Source organism: Callithrix jacchus, chromosome 16 (assembly GCF_049354715.1).
Source record: "Callithrix jacchus isolate 240 chromosome 16, calJac240_pri, whole genome shotgun sequence".
NCBI classification, from domain to species: Eukaryota; Metazoa; Chordata; class Mammalia; order Primates; family Cebidae; genus Callithrix; species Callithrix jacchus.
In genome coordinates this window covers 81,765,439-81,782,678 of record NC_133517.1, presented here as the reverse complement: position 1 = coordinate 81,782,678, position 17,240 = coordinate 81,765,439, and the positions used below count along the sequence as shown (strand labels likewise).

The following is a 17,240-nucleotide window of genomic DNA, read 5'->3' as shown; positions in this document are numbered from 1 at the left end:
ATAATATATAATGACAGACGACATTTTCTTTTTGTCTTTCCAGATTACAAAACTTTCAAGTGTTTGAAATCAAAGCTTAGCACAAAAAGAAAAGTCATCATTGTCTTCGCCTTGATAAATATGTTTTCTTCCATGCTTGCTTGTATCACCAGCATAAGAATACTGAGTTATTAATTACACATTTCATGTAGCTTTCATTTTTAAAAAACTTTTAAGGGAGAGAAAAAAAGATTTTTTTGATCAAAAGTTCCCACAAAGAATTTAAAGAATTAAGCAAGTGATAGCAAAATAAAAGGAAGGTCAAATCTTAAGCCTAGAGCAAACTAGATAGCTTCCATATGAACAACATATACAGTTGAGTTTTGAAAGAACATATGTGTTTGCTCACTGGGTTGGGGAAAAAAAAAACACTTGAATCCTGTCTACTCCATGTATACAGATCAAAATCAGATTGCTTAAGTGAACTATAAAATGCAAGAGAACATTGTTTATCCAATTCACAAACCCAAGAATCACTGAAGGAGGTTAGATGTTTTCTATTTCTTCAGATTCCAGGGCAATACTTCAATGGTAGATCGCTTTTTTTGTAAACTGCTTCAAACTTCATAAACTCAATGTCAGATTCTGTTCTTTCCTATCCATTTCTATTTAATTTGCTCTCTCTTAATTGACCGTTCTCAAATTTTTTAAAGGTATTTTTGAACATCTTAAATCTTGTTGAGTTTTAAATGTCATCACCTTCAAACAACTTCCATCAAATAAATCTCTTATTACTTCACATCAAATTAATCCAAAATGATCACTTCTATTAATATATGCTTCAGAACACAAAAGCCCATTAATAGTCATCTGGACACTAGAACTAACCCAAAGCTCTCTGAGATAAAATGCACACTATTTAGATATCCTATTTCAAAGAGTTTTGATGCTAGCCCAAACACATTTTATTAGGCTTTTATTTCATCTTGCTATGTTCTTTACATTTTATATCTTTCATTTCAAATGCACTTGTCTAGGTAAAAGGAGATATGTGGTAAGTAAATAATAATGTCCTCTTTGCCACAATGAGTCTTCATATAGCAAAATGCATGTTAAAGAAAAGATTTCATTAACCATTATACTTTCATAAGAAAATATCTTTTAAAAATGCACCTATTTTACTAACTAGGGAAACTAAAATAGATCAAGACCACATCACCGAGCCTCAAAAGGCAAGATGAATTGGAATTACTTTTTCTTTCTTAACAGGCGAAAGGCAAATGTATTAAAATCCCTGATTTGAATAAGATCACCATTTCACTGTGCAAATTGAGAAATGTTACCGTTTGTTTCCCTTCAGAAAGGTAGTTTTTCCTTTCATTTTCCTTTCAAAAAATAAATAAATAAACAATTAAAGTATCTGCAGTGACAACTGTTGATTCACACAGGCCAATCAATCTGACTTTGCATTTGCACACAAGTCAATTTCAACTTCATCCCTACTTCTCTGTTAAACTTAGAACATTTCAACTGCTCTCCGGGCAAAGAGCCAAGCACAGCACTTAAGTTCAAAAAGAGTAGCTCATCGAAGAGTATAAATGTTTCTATTTATCTTGATTGTTATGATGTGAATTGACATTTTATTGTATGTAAATTAGATTTTCACTCATAACAAAAATAACAAGTGCTGTGCTTTGTAGGAATGCTTTCGACTATGTTCCCAGCGTTTGGTGAAAGCTATCTTTGGATACTAAAGGTAGTTTATTTTTTTTAAGTATTAATGTTGCTTTTTTCTGTTTTCCAATCTGTTATTCAATAGAAAAGAGAATCCCAAGTATTAACTCAATACACCAATATAACTAACAGCTTTCTTAGTTCTCTCTTAAGAAATCTGTCAATCACTGCAAATCCATTTGGTAAACTGACACACATATATAGTATAGTGAATCTAATAGATGCTTACCCTAAAGATAACATAGTGCAATTAGAATGCTCGCTGTCTTCACAGCACTAGTAAGCCAAGTATATTTGGTAAGGTTTATTATTATTATTAATAATCGTGCCAAATGTAATGTAAGATTAAAACAGATGTTGTGAAGACATACTGAGAACTTGTAATGTACTCTGTATGTGTGCATGTGCATGGGTGTATATCTCTAAAATGAAGGGAAGTAAGTTTGTGTCTTCATATACAGCAGTTCTTCCTCATGAAACTAGGAAATAACTCACAAACCAACTGTGCTGTACGACAGGGAGCCATTTAAATGGCCTGCATCCATTTGAGACCAATGGACTGAGGACAACCACAGAAGTATCCAACAGATAACACGAAAACATTACAATGAACCAGGTAATGCACTCACGCAACAAATGTGATTTAGAAGTAAGTTCAGAGTGTCAATATATATGAGTTCCACAGGCCAGAGATGTTTATCTTGTATGTATTTTTTAAGTCCACTTAAATTAATAAGCAGTACTGACAGACGTCTTTCACATTGTAATGAACACACATTATTGATACAAAAGTTGGTTTAGAAATCACACTATTTAGTGCCAACTACTTATTTTAACCTAACTAGCATCATTTTTCCTTCTGACCAAAACAAATTACACGCACACACACAGGAGTCATTTTCTCTCCTTTGTTAAGTACAGAGAAATTTTCCAAAGAAAACAGATCTTTAAAAAACTATACTTCAAAGTCACTTCTAATAATAAGATTAAATCACTTTTCCCTGACTTCTAGGGTATGAAAAGCTTTATGTATGGGGGGGGGAAGGTAAATATAGAATCTGTTCATAATTTGGAGCTGGATAAGTAAGAGACTTAGAAATCTTCAACTATAAGAACCTTTTTTGAAAAAACATCATGGTATTTCAGAACATTCTGCCTATGCTCACCACAAGTTTAGCTAAATTCTGCCTGGGATTTTAATACGGTAAGTGTTTAAGCATAGACAACAAGAAATTCAAGACTTGTCTCTACATGCTTCCCATGATATTAGCTTCAAAAAAAGAAAACGAAAAGGAGATTCCTTGGACAAATTAAGTTTAATGGAAATTGTATAATATATATCCCTCCCAGAGATCCACAATGTACATTAGCAATTACAGTTTTACAAATAGATTGGAGAGGGTGACGTCTGTTCAATTTGGACTGGAATTTCCCAATCTCATTTGGCTTTATGTCACATACTTGGCTTTATGTCACATAATTTACCCAACAGAACTAAAGTGCTGCTGAACATAGTGGGAAAAACCGCTCTAAGACAGTCATGTTCAGGAAAGAAATCTAACCAAGATTTCAAAGCATGTGTAGTTAAGGAAAAAAACAAAACAAAGCAGTATTCCTTCATTAACTTGGCAAGAAAACTAAGATGTTTTGCTACAAAGTGGCCTGTTTTGAAGGATTTGTTTTGTTTTTTGTTTTTTTCCATAAGCACTATCTATGTTTAAAGAAGATTGAGGTGTATCATCACGAAAGATTTAGAATCAGAATTTTTTTGAAAGAATGTGTAGTGGCAGAGCCTTACAGATAGAATATTGGATTTTAAAAAGGGAATGGATGAAACTTTTAGGTAAAATAACATCCCAGCTGTCCAAATTATAAATTCAGAAACATATGTGGATAGAAACTCAATGTTATCTTTGAGCTAAATAGATTATACAGATATCACTGCATAAAGAAGCTCTAAGTATTTTTTCAACTATTGTTTCTAATGCTGTCCAACTACTGTGATTCATTTAAAACCTTGTATGCTAAATGTCGTTATTTTATAATAACTTACATTTTATTTGATTAAAATTGAGTCAGGAACCAAAATATGGCAAAGGCTTTCAAGTAAATATAGAATGTGGGAAGACCCAGGATGGCACTGAGTTCATACAGTTAAAATCAGTAGTCCCCAAATGCTTGCAAATACCTGAGATCTATCCCATGTGCTCCTCCCTGGTTACTAACAAATCCTCTCTTCCCCACTCCACTCAGTCTGTATCCCCAGACTCACCTGTACTAACAATGAAGGACAGAAAACCAATGCCTGGGATCACAATCAGTAAACTCATGTCTAATACAGACCCTATCTCACCCTTGAAAATCCCAAGCACATCACACAGCTTTATGGGCTTTTGGATTTTGTTTTATCATTATTGCATTGTCTTGCATCCAAAGATTAAAACAAAGATCAGAAATAAACAAAATAAAAAATAGGTTAGGTAGAGGTCAAAGTAAATCTGAAACAGATAATTAATCTTAATTTAATTTTAAACACAAAGCCAGATAGAGTGGTGAGATTCAAGCCAGAGAGGATGACCACATATCCAAGTTCCCTCTGAACCCAACCAGCCTCTATTTTACACGTTCACGTATAAGAGGAAAATAGTGATGTGATATACATGAGTAGGAATACAGAATTTGGGCAGAAATTAGCTCACTTGTTAAGTATTTTGTATAGGAAATCTAGTCAATCTTCACCTTCAAATTCAATATATATTTAAGATTCTATCTAAACATTCACAGAGCTACACACACACACACACACACCCCTTTAGAAAAGATTTTCACCATCTGCACCTCAATTATTGATTTCTCTATCAATCTTGTTGTGGACACCTGTTTTAACAGAGTAAGGGAAATACATACATATAATTCCAGAATCAGGTGTTTTACCATATTTCTATCAGAATTTAATTGAATGTTGAAAGAAATTGAAAGTCGGAAGTAGACTCTTTTAAGGCCCACAATCTTCAATGTTGATACATATTCTAAGCTGAAGTTTTGGCTAATAACAAAAATATTTCATGCTCTTATTACTATGTGCCAAGAGTGCATTATCTCATTTTATTTGAATTTGGATGAATAATCCTTTAAGTACTATTTTCACTCACATTGTACAGATAATGCAGCTAAGACGTGGAGAAGTTAAACCTTTTGCTTAAGCACAGACCGAGCACATGAACAAGCTGTATCTGAAGGAACCTAAAGGCCATTGGGTTTCCCAGTGCATTTCTTTAAAACACTTTAACAACAGTTAAGCAATGCAAAAAGTGATAACATTTTAAGAAACTTACAAGAGAACGCAATCTACAAGATGCCATGTTACAAACATTTGTCTGCCTCTATAGTTATGTCAAGTGAATGAATACACAATCTTCCCAACAGTCCCACAGACTACCAGATTATCCTAGCTTTTGAATCTGTCTCATAATGCCTAACACACCACCAACATTACCAAACTACCTGTCTCTAAGATGGATTCACTTCTACAAAGCCCTCTACAATTTTCACAAGCAAAACTTAGTCATCTTCACCATCATGTGGGACCTTATGCACATCTTCTCTTGAGGTACTTCACACTTTGCGTGGAATTATGTGGTTATGTTTTACACTACCCCACTAGACTGTGAAACCCTTCGAATCAGAAAATATATTATGATGCATATTATCATTGTTAATTCAAAATATTAATAGATATCTGTTCATTTGTGATATTAATCAAAATATTGACATATAATAATTCAATATATATAAATAGCTATATCTCATCAGTGATCTTGAGCTTTTCCAGCTGTAACACATCTGAGGCTCATTTCCATCATTAGCACCGGCAGACTATGATGGTGATACTACAGAGAAATAAAGTATAATAGCATATTGGCACAAGGAACATGCAAGTTTTTAAAAAGCCAAGTAATACTTATATGACCTTTCTCACAGTGGCAGGCCTACAACACAGCAGGCACTCATAAGAGTTCTTATTGGATGGACAGATGTTGACACTCTTAGAAATCTCTACATATTGCTTTTCTTGCAAGGAACGTCTGAATCTTTTGGTATTAAATAGGCTCAGGAGACTAAAAGCTAGCAAAATGCTAAAGTTGTCTCAACAACATAATAACAAACCAAATCAAGATATGCAAAGAATCAAGGCATTAATTTTCACCTTATTTAGGCTGAAAAAATAATCAGATATCATAGCTCTAGATCCATGGGCACAGAGCAAGAAATCTACAAGTCGTGAGATATAAGAACTATTGAAGGCCAGGCGCAGTGGCTCAAGCCTGTAATCCCAGCACTTTGGGAGGCCGAGGCAGGTGGATCACGAGATCAACAGATCGAGACCATCCTGGTCAACATAGTGAAATCCCGTCTCTACTAAAAATTACAAAAAATTAGCTGGGCATGGTGGCACGTGCCTGTAATCCCAGCTACTCAGGAGGCTGAGGCAGGAGAATTGCCTGAACCCAGGGGGCGGAGGTTGCGGTGGGCCGAGATTGCGCCATTGCACTCCAGTCTGGGTAACAAGAGCGAAACTCCATCTCAAAAAAAAAAAAAAAAAAAAACTATTGAATTCTTTTTTAGTGGTAAATCATAACCTTGTTGGTTTGATTTGGGTTCCATAAATGTCTATATAACCTTACATGTCAAAAATATCTGTAAACTGATTACACAGAGGAAAAGTTCATTAAAAATTGGCACACACTCTATATAGTGATAATTCTATAATAAGAAGACCATATCAGTAAAATGAATTTGTCTAAGTTTGTATATTTGCATAATTATGAATGTTTTATACATGAATATCATATGGTATTTAATAGGTTTATTAAATATAGAACATTTACTATAAATATATACATTTATATATCTGTTTTATTTACAAATTTTTTGGTATGTATTCTCCAGCATTCCAAAATTCAAAATATACTGTATAAATAGCATAGTACATAAAAAATAGTTTATCTTTTAAGAGAATAGCCTGGAACATAAAAAGAATACAGAAAAGCTTCAAACATCTGGATTAGACTCTGAGAAACTTAAAACAGAAGGACACAAAACTAGAAGTTTAATTTTAAAATGCATGTGCACTCACACACACACACACACACACACACACACCAATTCTCACAGTATCTTTTTCTGAATTTCTCAAGCTGGAAACAACCGGCATATGTATCAGCAGTAGAATAGATTTTTAAAGTTGCAGTACATGATTATACAATACAATACCTGTTCATAAACAGAATATTATGCTACAATATAAATGAACAAACTACATACAATGTGAATGAATTTTACAAACCTGATGCTGAGTGTGACATACCAGACACAGACAAATGCACACTTTCTATGTACAGGAACATGTGCAAACTTCAAAAACAAGGAGAACTATCTAAAGTGTTTAGCAGTCAGGAGAGTGACTGCTTCCTGGATTAGGAAGAGAGAGAATGGGAGGAGCACAAAGAGCTTCTAGAGTGCTGGCGATATTGTATTTCTTGACATGAGCGATAGTTACACAGGTGTATTCATTTTGTAATAATTCATTGAGCTGAGATTTGCACACTTTTCAGCTAAATAAGTGTGTGTGTGATTTTTCAGTGAAACAGCAGTTGCTCTGCAGAGAGCATGAAGGAATACATTGAGGAGAAATGTTTAAGCTGCTATATTTTGATGAGTAAATCAAGCAATCCAGTGGAGTGGAATGGGTCATTGATGCCTCAGGCTGAATTGCAGGGCAGCAAGGGCCAGGATGTGCCCTAGCAGGCAAACAGTTGGTAAAAGAAAGAAGAGAAATTGAGAAGAAAAGAAAGTGTTCTGAACAAAAGGGATTTCAAAGAGTGAAGGGTTTGAAAAGAGAGATGGAGATGAAGGGCAAAAACAAGAGCAGAAAGCAACAGACAGCCTAACAGAGGAGAAGATAATCAGAGACAAGGAAACAGGAGAGAGAAGAGCTCTGTGATTCTGCTGCTGGTGGTGGTGGTGGAAGGATGAGCACAGACACACATCTGTAGATATTAAATGTTCCATGAGGATGCACTACCTCGATTATACCACAAAGATAAGCTACGTAAAGGTGAAAGAGAACTAATGTTTATTGAGTACTTATTATGTACCAGCCATTTGCTTACTGGCTCACGTAATTTCCCTAGTTAGTTTTCACCAAAAGCCTCCTAGTTATTTGGAGTCCTATTTTACAAATGAGGAAACTGGAACTGAAAGGGGGTTAAGGTAGGCTGAGAAGACTAGAGGGAACAGACAAAAGAGAGCAAATAAAGCAATCCTGTGGCTTTTTCAGAGAATCCATTTATCTAAAGTTCTGAATATTTTAATAAGGCTGAATAAATGCTGTATTTAAATGAAGTGTGTGCTAGATTCTACCTTCCTCTAAGGTGACTGCTGTAAATCTATGTAATACAGTAGACCAAGGCATCCCACCTCACAAACAGAATAATGATGGGTGGTTTCTTATTTTGCATAAAAAAGGTAAGTTAATAGGTAAAATTCCATCAGTTTTAAACTTTATACCTAGTTAATATTTTCTTAAGACTTTGGCTTCTAATATCAAATGGCTTCTAATGTGTACAAGAAAGAAAGAAAGAAAGAGAGAGAGAGAGAGAGAGAGAGAGAAAGAAAGAAAGGAAGAAAGAAGAAAGAAAAAAAGAAAGAAAGAAAGAGAGAGAAAAGAAACAAAGAAGGAAAGAAAGAAAGGGAGAGAAAGAGAGAAAGAAGGAAGGAAGAAAGAAGGAAGGAAGGAAGAAAAGGCAGCACAAAAATGTTAACAGGAAAACTTGAAAATCTTATTCCTCAAAACTATTTAATGTGGCACTTAGTCTTTGTTTTGTGGGTACACACAGATATAATGCAATCACATTTTACTGTACTAATTTGCCCCTTCTTTGTATGATATGATAATTCAACACTATTCCATGGAGCTTCTCAAACAGAACCACAAAGTCCAAGACTACAATCACCTAAACAAGCTTGAGAAATTTGGGTTTAAGCAAATAAGAATTAGTTGACTGATCTCCCATCTATGAATGCTTTACATGTTCTAGAAGTCAAAGCATGAATAATGCTTTACATGTTTTACAGCTATCTACAGGAAGTAAGCTTACACATGGATAGAAAAGGGTGTTTGTGAAAGAAGTAACATAACATGCAGGAAAAGTGTCACTCTATAGTAGTATTTAAAATAACCACTTTCATTAGTCTTTTGAACTTTTCATAAAATAGTAACAGTGTTACCTGATTATTTTAAAAGCAAATTACTACAGATTTCACCTAAACAGTACTGATATCTGGTGGTATTATCACCATCTTCATACCTGCTAATGATAACTGGTTTATTGAGCCTGCAAACCTGGGTGCTATTCAGAAAATACAATACTATTCTTTTAAATGACTTCATAAAGTAGGTAACATATCATGAGAGTACCAAACAGTACTTTTAATCTTGTTATAACATTAAGAATGCCCTGTTATAACATTGAAATAGAACAAGTTATTAAATGTGAGACATAATGGCAGTCATTAAGAAAAAAAATTGTAGCCTACTAAGAGTTTATCATCTTCCTAGGTTAAAAAACAAAAAAGAAAGAAAGAAAAGAAAAGAAAAAAGAAAAAAACAAGTTGTTTTCAGGCCCAAAATATCCTGCCCTGGTTTACTGAAATAAAAGTGGAATTCTCCTTCATGAAGTATCATCAATACAATCCAGATGAGCTAAAAGAATAGATGAACCCTGGCAAGTAATGCATGTAGTCCAGGGTATGAACAGTGAAAAAAACACATAAAAACTTTGGAGAGTGCTAACCAGTTAAAAGACAGCATTGTTCAAGAATATTTTCTGATGACCAGAATACTGCTTGAGAGATGACTGCTATAGTCTTTGATGCAGTAAATTAGAATAAAGTTAGTCACACAAAAAAGTCCTATACTTTATCCATTTGTGCATCTATAACCTCCCTTTCATGAAAACTCTGCAAATAATTATCCAAACAAGCTGATATCAGAATTTTTTTCCAGAAACTAAGGTCAAATATATTTGCTGGCATCTGCACTAATTTTGCAGTAAATCCTATTTTGGGACAAATATTACAAACTGACCAAGTGATATGATACCTGATGCTCATAAATCAAAACTGACATAATATTCATTCAGCATATTTTTTGAGGGCCAATTATGTGTCAGGCATTGAGTAAAGTGTTGAGTAAGGTGTTGAGGATACAACCGTGAACAAGGCAGAGAAGAAATTACCCTGAGTGAGATTAGAGTCTAGCTGGAGAACAGAAATAAATAAACAAAAAAGAGCAGTGCCTGGTCCTGGTTTGGTATAATAACAAGGGGTTCTGTGGGTAAAAAGGAAGAACACAAACGAGGATAGCAAAAACTGGCTAGGTGAAAAGAGAGGATTGAGTGATTCCAACAGAAATGGCAGAAGACTTGGGAAATACCCATGAAGAAAGAATGTTGCTGAGAGAAGTTCAGTGGTATTAGCAATTTCCGTGGTGTTTGGTTAAATTTTTCAACTCTATGAATTAAAAGATTAACATTTACATTTTGTAGAAAATTCCTATTTTCCTGAAAATACTAGATAATAATGTATCACATGTATTCACAAAAGTCTACATTAAGTTTTCATACAAAATGTTTACTACTGGATTATGGATAGTTTTTCTACAAAATTATGTCAAGTAAAAAAGCATTACTGAAATGACACAAATTTTTTATTAAAATATCCTCTAATTTTGATGCAATTTTTCATTGTCTGATAAGATGCCAATAATCCTGTTTTTCTTAATCATCAGGAACATATATAACCATGTAAATATAATTGTTTTTCTATATATTTACATATTAATGTTTATGTACATACATATAATTCATTTTAAATTGCTCTCTTCCTAAAAGCTTAACATTCCAGCTATGAAGCACAAGATGACACATTTAATTTCCAATAAGGTTCCTGTGTACTGTGCCACAGATGCAGAGGCATTGATGGCTTTAAAAGTCACTTTTATTTGACAGCTTGGAAAATAAAGGGCCAACGTAACATCAGATGGCATATACACATCTACTTATGGGCAAGTGCATTTCAGATTTCTAGAATTTCCAATCAATTAATTTATTCATACATATGTGTTTATTGGGCATATAATACGTTTAAATTCGAAGCGAAAATTATTGCTCTGTAAGAAGCTACCTACCTTTATTAAAGAAACAAGGCTTACATTAAGCATCTCAGTAATACAGGATGAGGCATGATTTAGCACCAAAATGAGCAGTGCAAACAGTAAATTCCCTTGAAAGTAATCAGTAAGTACTCGGCTGGGCGTGTAATCCCAGCCTCATGCCTATAATTCCAGCACTTTGGTCGCCGGAGGCTGGTGAATTGCTTGAGGCCAGGAGTCAAGACCAGCCTGGCCAACATGTTGAAACCCTGTCTCTACTAAAAATACAAAAGTTAGCTAGGCATGGTGGCAGTTGCCTGTAATCTCAGCTACTCTGGAGGCTGAGGCAGGAGAATTGCTTGAATCTGGGAGGTAGAGGTTGCAGTGAGCCGAGACTGCACAACTACACTCCAGTATGGGAAACAGAGAGACTTTGTCTTAAAAAAAAAAAAAGGAATCAGTAAATACTAAATGCTTGCTATTCTTTTATCGGTATTACTATTTCTGTTATTTCTTTTGTTCATAATAAAACAACCAATGTGGTCAATGGCAGAGGAGACATTGGGATGAGAGTGAAGATTATCCTGACAGAGAAATAGGAATTGCACAGCAATAAGGGACAGAAAAGGGGATTCTAGCAAACAGGAATAAGAGAAACAAAAGGCTATTTAACAATCTTAACATATGCCAAAAAACAGAGAAGAATCTAGGTTTAAAACAAATGGCTCACATGGAAGACGTGGTGCCAAGGTTAATAAGATAGAGTCTTGAATCCCAGTTGATGATGCTGGACCACTTGCAGAAAGCAGGAAGCCACTTGAAGTTTCTAAAAAGAAGAGATTAGGAACACTAAACTAGATATGGTGTGATGTGTAGACTGAAGAAGGAAAATGTGGAAATGAAAAGCGTTATAGATTTCAAAACGAATCTTTGACTCTGATCATAAATGGAAGACGAATATTTAAAACCTCAGAAATATCGCACAGGTTCAGATGAAAAGATGGAGTGACTATCTGTGTGAGACACTAGTGATGCTGGATCTTTTCAAAATTTATGTGCTATAATTATCTTTATATAGCTAAACTGGAGTTATGACTATCAATACTTTGTCTGTTACATTTGTATTATTGCCTGGAGAGTGTTCTTTTGTTGTCATTCATGTTGATAATCTCACAACATAGTACAGTCTCCCATAAGTGAGTAGGTGCTGTTTAATAAATATTTGCTGCATGAACTTACTGAAGTTATTCATGTTTACTGAACAAGCTTCATGAAACTTACCGGAAAGACAGTTAATCAACTCACTAACTGAGCTCTTGACACCCATCTGTTTGTTTCCATTGATTGCCTGACTACTTAGTGTTTCATTCTAATCCTGTTTATCCTGATCCGTTATAATTCTTAAGTTCTTATACCTGCATTATTTTATCAGGTTTTCCAAATTATTTTAAAACATAAATTTATGTCTCCCAAAACAAGCCAGATTTTCCCAGTCCCACTGGAATCTTTCCCAGAACTTGGTCAAAACTCAATGTTGATCCCCACTAGTACATCCCACATAAATCAGTACATAAATAATGGCCAGGAAGGCTTCAACACAACACCCTTTTATTTCAAGTCAGATCTACAAAAAGGGAGACTTGACAGACCTCAGATTGAGGTGCTAAAGGTTAATCTAAAATTCCATTTTATAACAGAACTCCCTGGAAATCACTCAAGTCTCCCAATGACTCACCATCCAGATGGAGTTGAATTTTGAAGTAGGAATGCTACAAAGTCAGGGTACTTTTAGACAGAGGTTAGTAATCTTTGTGTCCATTCCAAAACACTTCCTTTAAGCCACTGTAGTGGAGAGCCCGAAGACACGAGTGCAATGAATAGAATATACTGACCTGTGAGTTTGTTTTAACGTCATGAAGGTACCTTTAGGCACAAGTCAACACTGCCTTTAAGGCCAAAAAATTAGACTTGTTCTCAAGTGAGAGGTAACAGACCCCACAAAAAAGGTGTGGACAGAGATCTCTTTGTAGTTCCTAAAGCAAATCATGGCAAAACTACCCCTTTCCCAGACTTGGGCAGGATACAGACAGAAATACACACACTTACACACACAGTTTCTCACACACACACTCAGGAAGCACACACATTTGAAGGATTATGCAAGCACATTAACCAAAATGAATGGCGGTTTGGGCCAGGTTTTTACCCTCTTCTTTGAACTTACTCACAACTTTACTGTCTTAATTCCTACAATAATACACATAACTGGCCTGTTTTAAAAAGTTTTTTTAAGGGAATAAATAGAAAAAAAAGAGTAAAAATTAAATGAATAAGATAATGTACGCTGAAATAGATTGTAAAATGCAATGTGCTCTAATTTCTTGTATCCTCCTGTTCTTCCCCCATTAGAGTACAAGCTGCTAACAGGTAGCATACAAAGTGGCCACTTTACGTATACTGAATGAAGATACCAGCATCCAATGAAAGAAAGAGATACGTTCTGCACAGGCAAATTCAATCACCATATGATTTAATTGAATTAATTAATTTATTTAGTTTTGCTGGAGTACAGTGGCATGATCATGGATGATTGCAGCCTTGACCTTCCAGACTCAAGCAATTTTCCTGCTTCAGCCTCCCAAGTACCTATCATGACAGGCATGTGCTACCCTTCCAGATTGACTGAATTTTATATTTTTTTGTAGAGATGAGGTCTCCCTCTGTTACCTAGACTGGTCTCGAACTCCTAGGCTCAAGCTATCCTGCCACCTTGGCCTCCCAGAGTGCTGGGATTACAGGCAGGAGTCACAATGCCCAGCAGTCAATCATTATATGATTACAGAAGCAGGCAGCCAAACAATTTTGGGTGAAAGGATAAAAGCAAATTTGACCAGATTTCTCTTGTTTTCACATTTCAAAGTCTTTGACTCCTATGCTTTAAAATCAATGTTCTCTTAAACAGCTTGTACACTAAAAATACAGAATAAATCAATGTCAGGCATGGTGGTTCATGCCTGTAATCCCAGCACTTTGGGAGGGCCAAGTCGGTGGATCACTTGAGCCCAGGAGTTGGAGACCAGCCTGGGTGACATGGTGAAACCCCATCTCTATTAAAAAAATTAACTGAGTATGGTGGCACATGCATGCAGTTCCAAGTACTCCAGAGACTGAGGCAGGAGGACTGCTTGAGCCGAGGAGGCAGAGGTTGCAGTGAGCTGAGATCATACCCCTGCACTCCAGCTTGGGCAACAGAGTGAGATCCCATCTCTAAAAACACACATGTATTATAAGAGTAATGTCTCTTTTGACAAACTGAGAGACCCTAACTTCTTAAAATAGTCAATAGTCAGTAATTACATGTATTATTTACAGTATAGTAAATGTATAGTATGTTATAGTATTAGCAACATGTACTTTCACAGTATCAAAACATCTTGATTGCATGGTCTCTGTATCCAGAGAGTCTTAAGCAAGGAAAGATTAAAAAATAATTTAAGCATCAACTTTACACTTGATAATTTCAAAATTTCAAAAAAAAAAAAAAACATTCTCTGTAAAAGGCACTTTGCAGAAATTCCTCACGATGGATTATTAATTTTATGTACCTCTTTCTACCTGAACCTGGTTTCTCCTAATATCCATCTATATATTAATTGGAAAAGAAGACACAGGTTCACTATGGGAATGATAAAACAATATCCTCTGACTTTGAGAATGATCTTTTCTTTCATGATGGAAAATATGCATTTTTTAAAATCACTGAAGGAAATAATATTCTCTCCCCATTCCACAATTCCTCCCCAGGCCTGCCTTTAGGAATCTTTGCAGAAACAAAATGATGAGAATAGAGATTTAAGCTTTTAAAAGACATAGATCTGTTCAAAACTGTATCTGTCAGTTTTATTCATGTTCACAGGAGCAAGCAAATCATAGTGTTAATAATGAACATGCCTACAAGAGCAGGTTTTTGGGAAAGACCCTGGAAATGAATTGTTGGTAACTAACACACCCACAGTACCAATGCATGTCTCCAGGACCGAAACCAATATAACTTTACCTCATTTTCTTGACTCCTAAGGTTTCTGTGAGTGTGGAAGGACTTTGTCTATGTTCAAATTTGGAGAGGCTCTCAGTTAGAGGTAAACTCATATATTGAGAATTAAGTTTTGGATAACTACAGTTTAAGACATAAAACTCTCATTTATACCCACTCTCCCTTATATAACAGGTAAGCCTCTGAGGTTCAGAGTCTGACAATGGAACATCTACATTCATTCAAGTATTTAGGAACCACCATGTGAGAAGCAATTCAACTGTTTAAACTTGATTTTGCTACTGAACTTGGGGGTAGGGAGGCATCTGCAGGGAACAGTCTGGATTCATCTGTATCAAGTTTTCTGTTTTGTAATACAACTTAAAATATTTTTGAAGAAATATGGTAAAGTGATTATCCTTCTGGAACTAGATACACCGACACTGTCACATTAACTCACAGCTTGTTAAATACCATGCAATCTTTCTATAACATTCTTTGTTATGAGACTAGAATCAGCATATGGGAATTGCTCTTTTCCTGCTAAACTGAAGTCATTACTAACTACTCATCTGTGACATGTACTCATTCTTGTAACCAGGAATTTTAGCTTCACAAAATTTAGAAACTGCCGCATTGTTTCTTGGCATTGCTTTCAAATGTGACATCATTTAAATTTTGGAATATGCTGTTTTAGCAAATACACTAGTTGGTGCCAGGTTAAAGATGACTGCCCATAAAGGGGCAGCCAGGTCTCTGTAGGGAACAACCACAGATTATTCTTTCAGTCTATACCATCCCACACCTTTCACCAGAAGCACACTGAATAATGAGCTCAATAATGCATTTCAAAATGGGTTATCAAATTACCAGCCTATAGAAATGGCTTCCAGTCATTGAAGATATGTACTGAAAAATGACTGTGATATTGAAATGAAAACTCCATTTTCATTTGAGAGGCCAAGGCAGGCAGATCACCTGAGGACAGGAGTTCAAGACCAGCATGGCCAACATGAAGAAACCCCCATCTTTACTAAAAATACAAAAATTACCGAGTGTGGTTGCACACACCTGTAGTCACAGCTACTCAGGAAGCTGAGGCAGGAGCATCGCTTGAACTTAGGAGGTGGAGGTTGCAGTGAGCCGAGGTCTTGACACTGCACTCCAGCCTGGCAACAGAAGTGAGACTCTGTCTCGGAAAACAAAACAGCAAACAAAACAAAACCAAACAAATCAAAAACCCCCATTTTCAGTTTTTCTAATTTCCAAGGTCTAAAATATATGTATAATCCCAGCACTTTGGGAAGCTGAGGCAGGAAGAATTCCTTGAGGCCAGGAGTTTAGAATCAGCCTGGAAAATACAGCAAGAATCCATCTTTATAAAAAAATAAAAAATTAGCCAGACATGGTGGCTTATGCCTGTAGTCCCCCCTATTAGGAGGTTGAGGCAGGAAGATCCTTTGAGCCCGGAAGATCCCTTGAGCCCAAGAATTCAAGTCTACAGTGAGCTATAATTGCTCCACAGCATGCCAGCCTGGGCAACAGAGCAAGACCCTATCTCTCAAAAAAGAAGAAAAGGAAAAGATACATATATATACATTCACTTATGAAAAACACTATATACATACATAATAGTCATATATATAAATATGAATACAAACAGAAACATATAGATGGACCTACTGACTCAAGTATTGCTGAGCAAAAAAATAGAGAACTGCATTTAAATGACTAAGATGACAGAAAATCAGTATCATTCACAGACTCTGAATGTCTTATTTTGGAAATTTTTGTATGATTTCTAGAACTTCTTCCATGATTTAAAAACTTACATAACCAAAAGGGTAATTCTAATCATCTCCTCAATACACTCTGTGAGCCTCCAGTTACAAAACTTGTGAATTTTATAATCTAAATACAATTCAATAGAAGCACCTACCAACAAAAATTTAAAATTGGTACTCTCAGTCAGGGACATCTTTTCTATCAAATAAAAAGTAACTCCAAAGGTGTAATTTCTCCTAGAAAATATTAATGACATCTGTGTCAGTATTTTAAAAAATGCTTTGATAACCTAACCCCAGCAAAAACATTAGTAATTTTAACTATTTTATTATTCTCTAAAAAGACATATTTGGTTTATGTTTTATCTCTGATATTAAAAACATGTTTACTTCATGAAAAAAATATATATACAGGCACACCTCAGAGATACTATGGATTCAGTTCCAGACCACTACAATAAACTGAATATTGCAATAAAGCAAGCCACACAAATAT

The 17,240-nt window shown here is 35.3% G+C and overlaps 1 protein-coding gene across 13 annotated transcripts in view; it reads right to left on the bottom strand.

Moving 5' to 3' along the window:
• TRPS1 (transcriptional repressor GATA binding 1) overlaps positions 1 to 17,240 on the bottom strand; it is a 254,214-nt gene that overhangs the window by 209,532 nt on the left and 27,442 nt on the right. For 3 of the 13 annotated variants that reach the window (XM_035277199.3, XM_054246303.2, XM_035277207.3), the window contains exon 2: positions 11,658 to 11,753. The exons of the other annotated variants lie outside the window; for them this stretch is intronic. The gene's annotated coding sequence lies outside the window, so the exon portion shown is untranslated. The remainder of the gene's footprint in view (positions 1 to 11,657; positions 11,754 to 17,240) is intronic. 13 annotated transcript variants of the gene reach the window in all.